This window comes from Musca autumnalis, unplaced genomic scaffold (assembly GCF_047663935.1).
Source record: "Musca autumnalis isolate F117 unplaced genomic scaffold, ASM4766393v1 scaffold_4, whole genome shotgun sequence".
NCBI classification, from domain to species: domain Eukaryota; kingdom Metazoa; phylum Arthropoda; class Insecta; order Diptera; family Muscidae; genus Musca; species Musca autumnalis.
This window is the reverse complement of record NW_027411977.1, coordinates 190,417,708-190,433,837: the sequence shown is the minus strand read 5'-3', so window position 1 is coordinate 190,433,837 and position 16,130 is coordinate 190,417,708. Positions and strand designations below refer to the sequence as shown.

General features: G+C 36.6%; 1 protein-coding gene across 1 annotated transcript in view; it reads right to left on the bottom strand.

Moving 5' to 3' along the window:
• The window catches only part of LOC141402269 (uncharacterized), a 167,404-nt gene that overhangs the window by 83,378 nt on the left and 67,896 nt on the right, over positions 1 to 16,130 (bottom strand). The window lies entirely within an intron of this gene.

Genomic DNA, 16,130 nt, shown 5'->3' with positions numbered 1-16,130 from the left:
TCTCGATGGCATGTTTGAGTAGCCTACGTCTTGTGCCAGACTATGAACATTTTCATGAAAATATTTTGAGCTTATTGGTAAGAAGCGAGAAAGGGAGTTCCTTCACCTCCGCCCTCTCCTAAAAGCTAAAATATTTTCATGTGTTATTTTCAGTGTCTGGCACAAGAGTACCAAGCAGACCCCTACTGGTGCTGATTACTGCATAACACAACTCGTCCCTCTAATACTTTTTGGGTACCTTGGCGCATGTAGATGGTGACTCCGTTTTTATCTCCAATACCATTTTTCTCTTCTGAAATGTCAGGAGTTTCCTCTCGAAGCCTCCAGTAATTCCAGAAGATTCTATGGCCGGACTCACACTCTCTTAATATCCAAGCTCTCTTTGTTGCCATCTATCAAAGAACGAGGTTTACTCGGAACATTTGAAGATGGTAAGCTCTTCTTCTTCGTGAATTGTTAAGCTGTGTTTTGTTCCTCAGCAGATCTTATACTCTTCGCCGCTTCCGAAGAAGTGGATCAAGTATTATTGAGAGATTTGTAGCTGTTCTGTAGTACATCAGGAAACCATATCCCAGGAAACCAATTGTACCGACATCGTAACGAAATCGGAACAAAATTCGGACGATGTTGGCTCCGAAATCGCAACTATATCTTAACGAAAGTTGTATGAAGTGGTTGACATAATTTCGGAACGAAATGTCGGAGCGAAATCGGATCGATTTCGTCCGATTTCCTAACGAAATCTGAAGAAAATCCTTGGAAAATTCGGAAGGGAAATTTAATTCCGACATTCGCTTCGATATCGGAACGAAATCTGTACAAAATCTGAACAATTTCCCCTCCAAAAAATTGTTTAGAAATCGGAACGAAATCTGAAAGATTTTCCTTCCGAAATTAATCGACGTGTCGGACATCCGACACGCTGGGTACATACATATGTTCCCGCAACATCTGCGAAAGGACAAGGAAGACTTTTCCCATATCAAGGAGTGCACACCGATTCAAATTGGGCCAATGATATGGGACCTACTCTTTGTCGCCGAGTCCGAAAGGTGTATAGATGTTTGTCATGACTGAAATACTCAGAAATTGAAACCAGCATTACACTGAGGGTATTTGACCCCGCCGAAAATGTAGATGTTCTGGTCAGGGATCGAACCACAGACTTTCTGATTGCAAGGCGGACGTGCATACCACTGCACCACGGTCGCACTGGTTTTCCTTAAACTTCCGTCGTTGAGCACCTGACCTCTATACCCTTTCCCTTAGTGGGTTTGCGATATTGTCGCTAACTTCATCTACCATCTTATGGGAATCCTCAAGGTCGCACCCAGCCTCTGATGGTTGGGTTAAGATTAACCCACTAAGCGCCGAGAATTTTTTTGCGAGAACACTTCTCTCTAAGCTTCCTTGTCTATTTCTACCCTTTGTATTAGGTTGCGTGCTTGTAATACCTTCAACCACAGATGCCAAGGAATCGCGGGACGGCCCGGCACCATAACTTTTGTGCCATTTTTTCCATCTTAGTTTTATGTTTTATGGAAACACCCCGTAGTCAGTTTTTGTGCATGGAAACCTGGAAGGTTTCCAGGGGTAGGTGATCACACCATTCTTCTACATACTGGTCATGTCAGAAACTGGTTTCCCATCGTTAAGAGCAGATTAGTATGACAATCCACCTTCCCCTATCCACCGGTGGGAACGCGTCCTGTATGTGAATTTACAAAACTCTCGATTAAGGTATATTTTCGTCACCGTTGTGTGTAAGACGGGTGTGTTTATTTCGTTCTGGCTGGGTAGTAAACATTCTACACCAGAGGTTTAGTCTGATCTGAGTAGTTAAAATATTTATTCTGATTTGGCTTTCTTAGAATTTTATTTTATTTTATGAGATTAATTTCCATCTTGACTTTCTTCATTCATTCATTACTTCAATGGAAACTAAAGACGAAATGGCAACAGATCGCAATACAACTACATAACTAAAATAACAAAATGAGAGACAAACTCTACAAAAAATAAATTAACACAATAAGAATTACACGATGATGTACAGAATGGAAAACGCTATGAAATAAAAAGCCAGCGCTGAACTACAATCAAATTAAAACTTGTTGCAAAAAAGAGGAGGAACACTGCACAACGAAGCAAGTGTGTCTCAATGAGCATCACTGTGTGTGTGTGTTTCCTAGTTAATTGCATGACAAGTTAGTTATAAGTTGTCGAGTTGCATGCTTCAGTGCAGTGCCAAACAAATGGTGTTGTTACGACAGCATCAGCCGTAGCAACATTATCAATGACAAAGCCAGCCAAAAGAGTGGCAAAAGCGGCAACATAAAATTCACGCAAAAGTAGAAATATTTTTTTGCTGTTTTGTTTTGTTGGAAGTTGGTTGTCTTTTGTTGTTGTTCACATCTAAACATCTGTTGATTGTCACTGCTGTACACAGACCGTAATATTGCAAACAAGTTATCTATTGTCGGTGGTTACACGAGCATGGCAAATCTTTCTCCGCGGATTGTAGAACTGTTGATAATGACCAGCGAGCAAGTGCTGGCGTTTTAAAGAAGTTTGAAAAATTTTATTTTGATTTATATTTAAAGTTTAAATCAGAATGTTTCAACAATTCTTTAAAATAGTTTGCATGAAAGTTGACAAGAGCTTTTGGTTGCCAAGTGAACGATATTGATAGGGGCAATTATTTGAACAGGCGTTTTATTAGCGTAGTTGATTTTCTTTCACTTGATTAAGGTGAGAAAGGGCTATAGCTCATTTTCGTACAACCTAATAATATAGAAGAGCTATATGGACGAGAGGAGCTAAAAGAACGAGAAGGTCTGAATGAATGATGTAAAGGAATGAGATGGAAATGGTTCCGTTCGTTCATTCCTCTACATCATTCATTGAGACCTACTCGTACTTTTAGCTGCTATCGTTCATGTAGCTCTTGTTTATTATTAGGATGAGAGTAAATGAGCCAACAAACGTGGTGAACGTGTAAATTTTTTACAACTTTACTTATTGTTTATTTTTCAACAGTTTCATTTGTTTGTTTTGTTTTTGTTACAATAACAAAAGAAATTTAAACAATATCGATAGTTGTTAAAAGTTACAGAATAGGCCTACTGGTGCTCAATTCTGTTTCTATGAAAATGTGAAATGAAAAATTTTATAAAGGAAATGAATGCCAAATGGAAAAAATTATAAAGAAAATATTTTTCATTTCAAATTTCCGTAGAACAAGAATCCAGCCCCAGGTTCCTTTTGGTGAATGAAATGAAAAAATCGAATCCGTTCCTCTCGTTTGTTCTCATACCAAACCTAAATGTTGTCGATCACCCATCTTTCATATGAAACAATTCCCCACTTGTGGGAAATATTTCCTAGCAATTTATAGTATGAGAGAACTTTACACTGTCCATGGTGGTATTCCTTGGACCTCGCTTGATTTTATTTTATAAGATTTCTGATATTCAATCCAACTTTAAGCCCAGAAAAAATATAAGGGATATGGATCTTTCTATTCACGAATTAAATTCTTTACTGGGTAATAGTTGGCATTTGGAAACCGGCTGTTGTTACTATTGTTTATTTTTTGTTTGTTTTGTTTTATTTCTATTACATTTCCAGTTATCCCGTACACACACATTTACCTACTATAAACAATTGTATGATGCGACGACATCCTGTCTTTTATAACATTGTTGCAAGTGTGTCGCCATTGTTTGATGGGAATTCTATGACAACATAACAGCAATGGCGACGACAACAACGACATAGCGACTATGTACTTCAATTTGACAATTGCGTGACAATTATAATTGCAATTGCATTGGAATGCGAATGAAAGGTTTTTTTGTTGTTTTGTTTTTGTTCTTAATGTTGTTGTCATTGCGTTTTTTTTGTATGGTTGGCTGAAAGTTGTTTGCACATTTATTTTAATTTTCAACGTCCTCTTCGTTGTCTCACCATAATACTTTTTTTCAATTCATTCTACAGTTTTTCACTCAACACAAGTAATGTTTTTTTTTGTTCGCTGTAACAAAACATGTCCACAGCATCAAACAATGAAAATTTATTGCTGTTGAAAGCTCATTTTCAACAGAAGCGTTGATGAAACGTTTAATTCTATAGCGATGCTCTGGAGATTTTATTGGCAGTTTATTATAATATTTTTTCGGACATTGACTTGTGTTTGTTTGTCAGCACTTAAAGTTCAAAAATAATAATAAATAAAAGCTAAAATGATGTACTAGTCAAAATACTCAATATCGTGGGATAAATTAAAACTTCTGAGTCTAATATTAATAATAAAATTTCAATTTATCATACCAGATCAGGGCAATTTTTTGAAGTCACGGTATGCATATATATAATTGAAAATTAACTTTAGAGCCACATGAGATAATCATACCGACATAACATTTGTGTCTCACTAATTTTCTTTAATTCTAAGAATCATTAAAATGTCGCAAATGCTTTTTTCTAAGACATAATTTTTTAACAAAAAGAAAATTTCAAAATTTGTTCAAAGTGGTTTGTTTCTATATGTCCTTTTTCAATATTTGAATGAAATAAACGTTATTTCAGTTATTAATAGACTTAAGTTTATTCATTCGTTTCATTTGTCCTACGTATTTCGACGGATTGGGGGTGCCACCGTGGTGCAATGGTATGCACATCAGCCTTGCACACATAAGGTCGTGGGTTCGATTCCCCGGTCAGGCAACATCAAAACTCTTTTCAACGGTGGCAAAATACACCTCAGTAATGTTGGCGACATTTCCTGAGTATTTCAGCCATGTAAAACTTCTCTACAAAAGTGGTGTCTTAGACACGCCGTTCGTACATTGAGCTAATATGAATCGGGGTGCACTCATTGGTATGAGAGAAGTCTCCCTTGTCCCTTATGGGATGTTTGTGGAACAATTATATATATTATTTCGACGGCCTAAAACGCCAGCAATTCAAAAAAATCTAATTTTTTGTAATTTTCGACTTTTTATGACAAATTTAAATATGCCATAAACATTTAACCAAAAATGTTACATTCATATAACTTCAGGGATTTGTTAGGAATGCAGTAAGAGTATTTTCTCAATCAAAAACCAAGGATTATCCTGTAAGACCTACACCTATATTACCCTTCAAAGTTTTCTACACTTTTAAAAAAATATATAATTTTCATAAAAAAATATAATTTTCATACAAAGTTTTAAGTTTTCTCGCAAAAAAAAATTCTCGGCGCTAAGTGGGTTAATAGGTAAAATTTCATTCATCCGTGCTACAGGAAATCATTTTTGAAAAAAAATTTTGAAAAGTCATAACCCTAGTGTATATACCATACTCTCTTTAGCCTTAAGGCTAAGGGTATAATTACGAATTTTTATACCCTCAGCATTTATGCTAAAGAGGTTATATACACTTCCATACGGGCAAAATGTGCCTCATCGAAATAATGGTTTTAGACCCCAATTATGTTTGGACGAAATGTGTTTCAGAAAATTTGGAGTTGATTTAGCCATGTGCGTCCGTCTGCTTGGCTGGCTGGCTGGAGCGCACGATAACTCTTGAACGGATCAACCCATTCGCTTCAAAATTTTGCTTTCGTAATATTTTGTCCAAACTTAGTTTATGTTCGAAGATGTGTTATATCGGTCAACTCCATCCGGTACCTCCCCTACAAAAGTACAAAAATGTTCGGAAAATTTGTGCGCACGATAACTCTTGAAGAGGGTAACCGATTTGGTCCATATTTTGTACATCGTGAAATTTCTACTAGACTTAGACGAGGTTTTAATATGGACTCAATAGGTCCACTCGTTCGGGTACCTGCTACAAAAAATTTCGGAAAAGTTCAGCTTAGCAGCTGCTCCCGAATCGCTTTGATTTTTGTTGTAGCAACTTTTATTCATTGCCCCCAATACTATGGTACAAGTTTCGTCAGGGGCAAGTCCATACTTCCTGAGAAAATAGCCTAAAAGTTGTAAAAAAAAACCCTATGACACCGTGTGTAGTGGTTGGAGCGCAAGATAACTCTCGAACGGATCTGCCGATTCAGTTCAAAATTTAGCCTTCGTAATATTTTGTTCAAACTTAGTTTTAGTTCAAAGACAAGCGCTATCTGTCCATTCCTTCAGGTAACTCAGCCACAAAATTCAAAATTTTTTGGAAAAATTGTGCGCACTATAATTCTTAAAGGGGATGACCGATTTGGTCCATACTGTACAAATCCTAATATATCTACCAGGTATAGATCAGGTTCAAATACGGTCTATATTTGTCCAGTCCTTCATGTGTTTAAGGCCTCTTTGATTTTGATTGAAGACATTTTTGAAGAAATTTCACTTACGACGGTAAAAGTTTTTTCAGGCGCAAGTCCATACTTCTTGAGAAAACACCCCGAAACGTGTAAAAACCCCTATAGTACCATAGGTAGGAGCCGGAGAGCATGATAACTCTCGAACTGATCAACCGATTTGATTCCACAAATTTCGGTACTTGAACGGGGCAACCAATTTGGTTCTAACTTTGGTTCTCCTAATATTTTGTCTAAATTTAGTTTATCTGGGCCCCTATCGGTCCTCTCCTTAGGGTACCTCCCCCACAAAAGTTCAACATTTGTGTCTAAGTGCAGTTTAGGGTCTGTTCGATGATCCTTTTTAAATGTGTACCGATGCTGTTCGTTGTGGTCCTGTTTTCAACGGTATTATTATATTTTCGTGAACAAGTCCATGCGTCAGTCCGAGCGGCCCCTACAAATATTGTCAGTCCGTCTGCCTATTGCAATCAAAATGCTGCTCTCAATATTTAAGAAAGAGCATTATAAATTGGCCCTATGTGACCCAAAGCTCCTTGTAGGAGTACAATGGAGTACCACCCATATTACTATTCCTCCCGATTCTAGTTACTTTGAGGATTTTAGCTACTTTTTTTGACCTAACTACCTGTAATATGACATTTAAGGTTTCCAGCTGTCACAAAACTGCTCCATCAAAAATTATCAACATAGGTACATGTTTTGGTTCCTTCCGATTATTTGTAGTTTGATGATTTCTGATACATTTTTTACTGAACTGTCTTTAATTTCACATTTGAAGTCCTAGTGGCTTTTCCCCACACAGTTGTCAACATGGGCCCATTTGAGGATTTTAGCTACGTTTTTAGACTGAAGTAGCTACCTGTTTTTGACTTTTTGAGTTCCCAGTGGTCACAAAAGTTCCCCACGTTGTACACTGGTCGAAACCATTGATCTATCGGCGCGAAAGTCAAAAAATCAAACTATAAAATGTTTCCATCGTATCGATTACAGACACTCTGCTGACTAAAACTTTGCTTTTAGTTTCTTGTTGTTGTAAATATAAATTCAGTTATTCGCTATCAAATGCAAGAAAGTTTGAAATTTGTTTAATTGTTAAATAAATTCGTAATAAAACTAAACAAAGTTTACTTTTTAATTAATAGGGGAGGGTGTAAGTTAGATTAGAACAAATTGTTTGGGGCCTGGATGTGCATAATTATATAGCAATTAATTAAAAAAACAAATATTATTTTTCTTGTGTTTTTGTGTAATATACTTTAGTTGAATGGCGCGTAACTACAAATGTTCTCTAATGTCCACTCCAATTTTTATACCCTCCACCATAGGATGGGGGTATATTAAGTTTGTCACTACGTTTGTAACTACTCGAAATAATCATCGTAGACCCCACAAACTATATATATTCTTGATCAGCGTGCAATTCTACATCGATATAGCCATGTCCGTCCGTCTGTCCGTCTGTCCGTCTGTGGAAATGACTCTAGCGTCCGAACGGATTGACGTAGGTTGATGAAATTTTGGGAAAATATGTTATATTTACGTAGGACTTTTGGTATTGAAAGCGGGCTATGTAGGTCCACGCTTTCGTATAGCCCCCATACAAAATGACGCGTGACGCGTCGTCGTTTTAAGTAATTTTTAAGATATTTGGCCCATTTTACCACCGAATTGGTTGTAATTTGGTACTTTGTGTCTCCAGAGACCAAAAAATATCCCTACCAAAGTTGGGTTATATAGGTCCACGTTTTGGTATAGCCCCCATATAAGGCCCCATATAAAGTACGCGTCATTTTAATATATTTTGAATATATTAGACCCATTTTACCACAGAATTGGTTGTAATTTGGTATTTTGTGTCTTCAGAGGCCAGAAAACATTCCTAACAAAGTTGGGTTATATAGGTCCACGTTTTGGTATAACCCCCACATAAGGCCCCTTATAAAGTACGCGTCATTTTAATATATTTTGAATGTATTAGACCCATGTGACCAAAGAATCGGTTGTAACTTTGTATTTTGTGTTTCCAGAGGCTAAGAAACATTTCTACCATAAAATGTTTATATAGGTCCACGTTTTGATATAGCCCACATAATACAATATCTCCCGATTTTCGATATTTTGAAAGTTTTAGCCTCATTATCACACCGAGATGGCTGAAATTTGGTATTTAGTCTTCTTTAGGCGTATAAAACTTTCCCCCAGAAATTTGTAGGTATAGGTCCACGCCATCATATAGCTCCATAGAACGGTACCTTCCGAATTTCGGTATTTTGAAGGTTGTGGCCACATTAATCCACCGAAATGGATGAAATTTGTGGTGGAGGGTATAAAAAGTTCGGCCCGACCGAACTTAACGCTTTTCTTACTTGTTTTTTTTTTTTTTTTTGATTTTTTCATCTATGAACATTGTAGTTTCAGAATCTGCAAAAACTTCCCAGGTGTAAGCATGATCCATTTAAAGTTGCTTCAAGAGCACCGTGTAACTTCATACTTGTTTAATTGTTAAATAAATTCGTAATAAAACTAAACAAAGTTTATTTTTAATTGATAGGGGAGGGTGTAAGTTAAATTTAAACAAGTAAGAAAAGTCTATAGTCGGACGGAGACGACCATGGGGTACCCTATACCATTCTCCCTGGACAATCGCTCTCCACGGAACATCTTTTCAATGATTGTGAAAATTTAATTATCAAATATTAGAGATGTAATGTATAATACTTATGACCAAAACCAAAAAGTTATCTAGCATGACAAAGACATTTTTGTAGCAGGAAAGGAAAATTTAGTTCACACAAACTAAAATGTAATAAAACCCACTTATGTAGTACTACTACTTCCGTTGTTTAACCGCTACGTTATTGAAATTTTTACCAATTTCACACAAAAGATTCAGTCCATTTAACCCGCTAAGTATTATCTGATCTTCATGTTGGTTTGTACGCTTCTTCTTCATCATAAATTCAAACTTTGTTTAAAATTTTGCGGGTTATTATTTTGACCTACAGAGCCGCTTGGTTAAAATTTTGTTTTTCGTCCATTTCATTCCCTGAACATTTCACGATCATGAGCAAAAACTAATCATTTCTATTCTGGCCCGAACCCAACCTCCTTAAAAAATTCGTTACAATCGGTCCATAATTGCGGGGTCTAGGACGAATTTTTCGTGGTGTTACATAAACTTTTAGAGAGACAATATGTACCATGGGATAAAAATGTGGTTCTCTACACAGAACCTATTATATATTAGACAGTAGGCCCGTTATCTAGCAAACACTTTATTGCAATTTACATCTGAGGAAAGGTCAGTAGTTTTTTCCATATGTAGGATACTTTGCGAAATATATATCTCCTCAAAGAGTTAAAATATCGACCAAAAATAACATTTTTATATTTTACATACAAAAGTAATGGTCCATTTCACCCGCTAAAGAATATCAGATCATCATTCAAAATTGTAGGCATCTTTTTCGACCTATACTCTTACCCGGTTCAAAATTTCGTGACTATTGATGTATAATTGCGACTTCTAGCGAGTTTATTATTACACTACAAACAAATAACGGAATATATTAGGCTGTAACTCTGTTATCTGATAATGCACACCAACATAATTGGCATCAATTGAAAGGTCAAGCGTTCCACTTTCAAGTATATCTCACTTGTCCGGAATGTCACTTCCAGGAATTAAGATATAAGCTGTATATTAAAAATTTTCATACAAAAGTTTTGGTCCATTTAACCCTCTAAATATTATCCGATCGCCATCTCAGATTGCAAGCTTCTCCTAGTACATCAAAACGTAGACTTATGTTCAGAATTTTCGATGGGGAGAACGTTAACGAACAAGAACCTCCAATGCCAAAATTCAGTTTATTTGGTCTGAAATGTGGACAAAATCCTCCAAATACAGAATATTGGAAGGTACCGTTATACTGGGCAATATCGTAACGTCGACCTATGTCCACAATTCAATTTTGTTTTGTTTTTTTTTTTTTTTTTTTTTTTTGGAGAATGTTTGAGTCCACTTGGCACCCCAAATACCAAATTACACCTAATTTTGTCGGAAAATTTAGCTTTAAACCGCCGTGGTGCAATGGTATGCACACCCGCCTTGCACGCATAAGGGCGTGCGTTCAATTCCCCGGCCAAGCAACATCAAAACACTTTTCAACGGTGGCAAAATCCCCTCAGTAATGTTGGCGACATTTCCTGAGTATATCAGCCATGTAAAACTTCTCTACAAAAGTGGTGTCTTAGACACGCCGTTCGGACTCGGCGATAAACTGTAGGTCCCATATCATTTAGCTAATATGAATCGGGGTGCACTCATTGATATGAGAGAAGTCTCCCTTGTCCCTTATGGGATGTTTGTGGAACAATTAAAATCCTCAAAATACCGAATATCAGAAGGGGGCTATACCAAAATATTAGCCAATGTTAATCATATTTAGTCTATTGTTACCGACGGACACAGACTAAAACTTCAGAAAGATATCTTCATTCGTTTGCAAGTTATTAATATTGAGCCGCTAGATCAGTGAATTCGACCACTGTGTGTCGGTGGGTATAGCCAACAGGATTTTTGCTATTTTTTAACCAAACCAGCGGTAGTATTACATTTGAGGTTCCAAATGATCACAAAACTTCTCCACTAAAAAATTTCATCATGGGCACATGTTTCAATATTGCCACATACAACGTTAACATTCAATTTTGGAAATTTTAATTTTAAGGTTTTAGCCACAAACGAAATAACTGAAATTTGGTATCAACTCTTCGTTGGATGCAACTAGAGGAACCACTGAAATTTTCTTAAATAATTTACTTCATGTTGATAAAAATTTGTGTTAAAATTTATTTATAACCCTCACCATACATCCACAAAAAAGTAACAATTTCATGCTTAAACCTTGAAAAATTTAAGAGAGTGCAAGTGGGAGATTGGGAGAGCTAAAACAAATGAACAAATCTTTACCACGAACTAATTCAAAGCAATGACATGCAACATTGAGCTCACGTATTGCCAAAGACATTCTACTATGAAACGTGTGGGTTCGTTTTAAAAACTAGACAAAGCAACATTTCCAAGTATTGCATACATCTACAACTCTCTGTACGCGTATACAAGTTTGTATGTATGCGTATATGTTCCGGTTCCTTTGTACGAGACTTCCTTCTTTTTTTGTTAAAACCAATCTGCAATCCACACACACACAACTCCTACAAACGACAACATGGATATGTTCATTTAGTACAATGACTGGATGACTGAATGCCTGACTGGCTGGTTGGCTGACTGAATTGTTAAGGTTTCCCAAACTCATTCTCATCTATGTATGTAGTTGTGGCATAAAAAGAAACTCACACCCCCACAAACTTTGTTGATTTTTATGTGTAGTTTAGATGGTTGGAGAAAAAATTCTAATTAGTCACAATTTTGCCATGTTGAAGACTGCTGTTGTATTTTCTCATTTTTCTCATCTCTGATTTCACTTGAATTCTATTGTCAAAGTTAAATCAAAGAGATTAGCTAATAGAAGGTTACTGCTGCTCCTCATTTACGATTTTCATTATTTCTTGTTTTTTTTCTTTAGTGTTTAAGTAACATGTGGAAGAATGAGCATATTCTGGGTATGAAATGAAAGAAACCAAAAAAAAAAAAAACTACAATAATCCACATTTTCACATTCAAATGAAAATTAAAAAAAAAAAAACTAGAATTAATGCCAAAGACATTGGTATCAGTAGATAAAGTTAATAGAGTGGAAAGCAGAAGATCAGTAATAGTTTTGACTTCAAGGGTATTATTTTAAATTTTAGTTCTAAGCGAAAGGAATGATTGGTTTTTAGGTAAATGGGTAATCTACAACGGTATACATACATTTTTCAGTAATGAACAGGTAGAATAATCATGCACATACAGTGATGGTTGTAATATAACTAAGAACATCTTGTTAAAAAGTTCCAAATATTAGAGAATTTATTTGGAATAAAATTTGTAAATAAAACACACCGTAAGCACTTTCAAACAAAGCCAAAGCGTGATTTGCTTCTCCCCGTTTATATGAATGAAACCACACGTTAATAAAATAAATCATTCTGGCCATATGATTAAGAAAAGTAACTTAAGTCTAATTTTCATACACAATAGGTGCATATAATATTATGTAATTTAGACTCAATAGTGTGCCGTTGAAGGAAATCTGGAAATTAGGAATTTATAAATGTTCTCTAAGCTTTTTAAACTCGTTTACTCTGAATTGGTGTCTTTTCCCAAAGACTAGGTTCCAACACACAATGGGTAAGAAATTGATTTTTTAGGTCAAAACCCCAATGTAGTCACCGATTGTATGGCATTCGATAGTGTATGTACTTATATCCTCCACCATAATATGGAGGATATAATTATATTTGTCATTCCGTTTGTAACACATCGAAATATTCATCGGAGACCCTATAAAGTATATATATTCTTGATCAGTAGTGCGATTCTCTAACTCATTTTTTGAGTTACCGACAAAAGTAGGTAAAATTATCGGTAATTAACGATATTATTCGGAAGTTAGCGACAAATAAAAAGTAGTCGTAAAGTTCTACCGATAGTAACAGTGTTATCAACTTTTATTTGAACTTTTCATTCATAATTTTGCGTTTTAATGTTACCGATTTTTGTCGGTAACTCCAAAAATGTGTTAGAGAATCGCACTACAGGGTGAAATTCTAAGTCGATATAAGCCTGCCCTATAAGTCTGCCCGTCAGTCTGTTGAAATCAAGACAGTTCGCAATTTTTAAGATAGAATTTTGAAATTTGGTATAGAAGTTTCTATTACTCCTGGGCTATGTCGGTCCACGTTTTGAATAGCCCTCATAGAACGGTACCACCCGATTTTCGGTATTTTGAAGGTTTTAGCCTCATTATCGCACCAAAATGACTGAAATTTGCTACTTAGTCTTCGCTGGGTGTATAAAACTTTCTCCCAGAAACTCACCGGTATAGGTCCATGCCTTCATATAGCCCCCATTGAACAGTTCCTCCCAAATTTCGGCTGTAGCCACAATAATCCACCGAAATGGCTGAAATTTGGTACATAGTCTTCCCCTCGAAATTTGTTGGTATAGGTCCACGCCTTTATATAGCCCCATTGAACGGCACCTCCCAATTTCCGGTATTTTGAAGTTTGTGGCCTCAATATTCCAGCGAAATGGCTGCAATTTAGTATTTTGTCTTCATTTGGGGTATTAAACGTTCTATATGAAATTTGTCGGTAGAGGTCCATGCCTTAGTATAGCCCCCATAGAACGGTACCGCCGATTTCCATTATTTTGAAGGTTGTGGTTGTGAATATTCCACCGAAATGTCTGAAATTTGGTATTTTGTCTTCATTTGGGGTATTAAATGTTCTATATGAAAAGTTGTCGGTATAGGTTCACGCCTTAGTATAGCCCCCATAGAACGGTACCTCCCTATTTCCGGTATTTTGAAGGTTCTGACTTCAATATTCCACCGAAATGGCTGAAATTTGGTATTTGGTCTACATTTGGGGTATCATACGTTCCATATGAGATTTGTCGTTATAGGTTTTCGCCTACATATAGCCCCCATAGAACGTACCTCCCTATTTCTTGTATTTAAAAGGTTGTGGCCTCAATATTACACCGAAATTGCTCAACTTTGTGGCCACAGTAAACCACCGAAATTGCTGAAATTCGGTATTAAGTCTTTGTTGAAGGTAAAAGCCTTTCTGATTGATATTCGTCGGTATAGTTCCACCTTTCGATGTAGCCCCATAGAACGGTACCTGCCGAAGGTTGTAACGTCAATTTTGTTAATTAGCCTCCCATGGGGTTATCAGATATTCCAGAAGATAATTTTCAGTATAGATCCGCGGGTTCCTATATCCCCCATAGAAGCTTGATTTTCGATTCTTTGAAGGTTTTACCGAAATATCGGAAATTTGGTATTTAGTCTTCTTTAAGTCTAAAAACTTTCCGCCCGAAATTTGTAGGTAAAGATCGACGATTGGATATAGCCTCTGTTTAGGTTTGATACATTCCAACTCAACTTCGCGAGCTAAGTCGATCACGGATGCTGATTGACATCATCGTGCATCACCTCAGCAAGTTCCCTCTGCGGAGACCGTAGAGTGTTGATGCTAACGAGCGGTGGTTGTTGAGTTTTCTCTCATTGGAATATGTAAATGTAGTAGTATAAATCGACTCAGATCCTCTGCGATCGCTGCAATCCTCTGCGATTGCAAGAACCTCTGCGGGCGCTGGTCGATCAACCGTTGAATAGTCAACTTGTCGCGCATTAACTCTAACGTCTTCGCGTTTACTAACCGGCCTCTGTCGCCACCCCAGATTACAATTGGTAACCTTTGTTGTACTAACAGGCCTCTATCGCCATCCCAGATTACAAGGTAATCTTTGTTGTAGAAGAAAGAAATAAACATCACCAATAAACCAGCATATTATTTAATATTTAAACTGATACTGTGTTTTATTTTCTTGTTCTTTTATCTCTCCACTGCTCATCAAACGATATCCTGAGCTATCGTTGAAGAAATACCTATGGATTTGCCCTCCCTCACCTAAACAGCCCCCATGAAACTATATCTCCCGAATTTCGGTATTTTGAAGTTTAGCCACATTGTTTTACCGAACTTGCTGACATTTGGTATTTAGTCTTCATCATAAACGAAAGGAAACTTTTTGTTCCATTTTACTTCAGCACTACTTGTTAACAAGTTCGGCCGAACTTAACGCCGTTCTTACTTGTCTTATCGTATCACATAATATGTATTTTTCTTCAGTAAGCTTTTGAGCAGGTTGACGTAGGGGCTGAAAGATATCAAGCAACGGCACTGACCGGCTTTAACATGGAAAAGCTTAGGACCTATCTTGCTACCACTTTCATGTCAAGTGGACAGACAACAGACCTACCCGTTTTGTCACCTGTGGAGTTGTCTTTAACGTAAATGGTAGTGATCTAGCCTGTGCCGCGCGTTCGCTCGTAAAAACGATAAAAACTTGGGTTGGGCCTTAGGCTAGTTGGTAACCCATCCCTCCAGAAGCAGCATACTATGAAACAAGTAAAAACGTATCAGTCGGCTTTGCCGAAAGAGATATACCTTCACCCTCTGTGAATTGAAACTTCCATCTATTGACAATATCGAATTGAATACCGTATACGAGACCAAAATCCTGTTCCAAAATAATTATGTATTAGTGAAGTTTTGCGGAAGAGGTACCTGAAGAAATGTCCATTTTGGAAATGGATCTTATTTTGGAAGTAATTTCTTTTCGATAGATATTGCGCACATCCGTCATTTCAGATAATCACCTTCTAATTGAGAGCTTTTGGACCACTACGTAAGCAAGCATGGACTTACTGTATTTTAACCGTGTAAAACTTCTTTACTTCCCATACCTTGAGCTCATATAAATCAGGGTGCCGTCATTGATATGAGTGAAGTCATCCTTGTCCCTTCGGGGATGTTGTGGGAACATATCTATGTATATAACATTTTTATTTGCATATACGTGAATGAATGTATGGCTGTGTAATTTTATTCAAAGAAATCTTCTTTGAAATCTGTGTCAGAAGCTCATTTACGAAATGAGATTTTAAATTTTAATTACATTTTATTCACTCTCACATATACTCACACACACACATGGACACAAAATATATTATGTGGGAGTTGATTTTTAAATGATTTCTGGTCATTTTATTTATTTTTCGCAATTTGTTCGTTTTTTTTTTATTTCTCCTACATTTACAACCAATTAAAATTATTGTAAAAA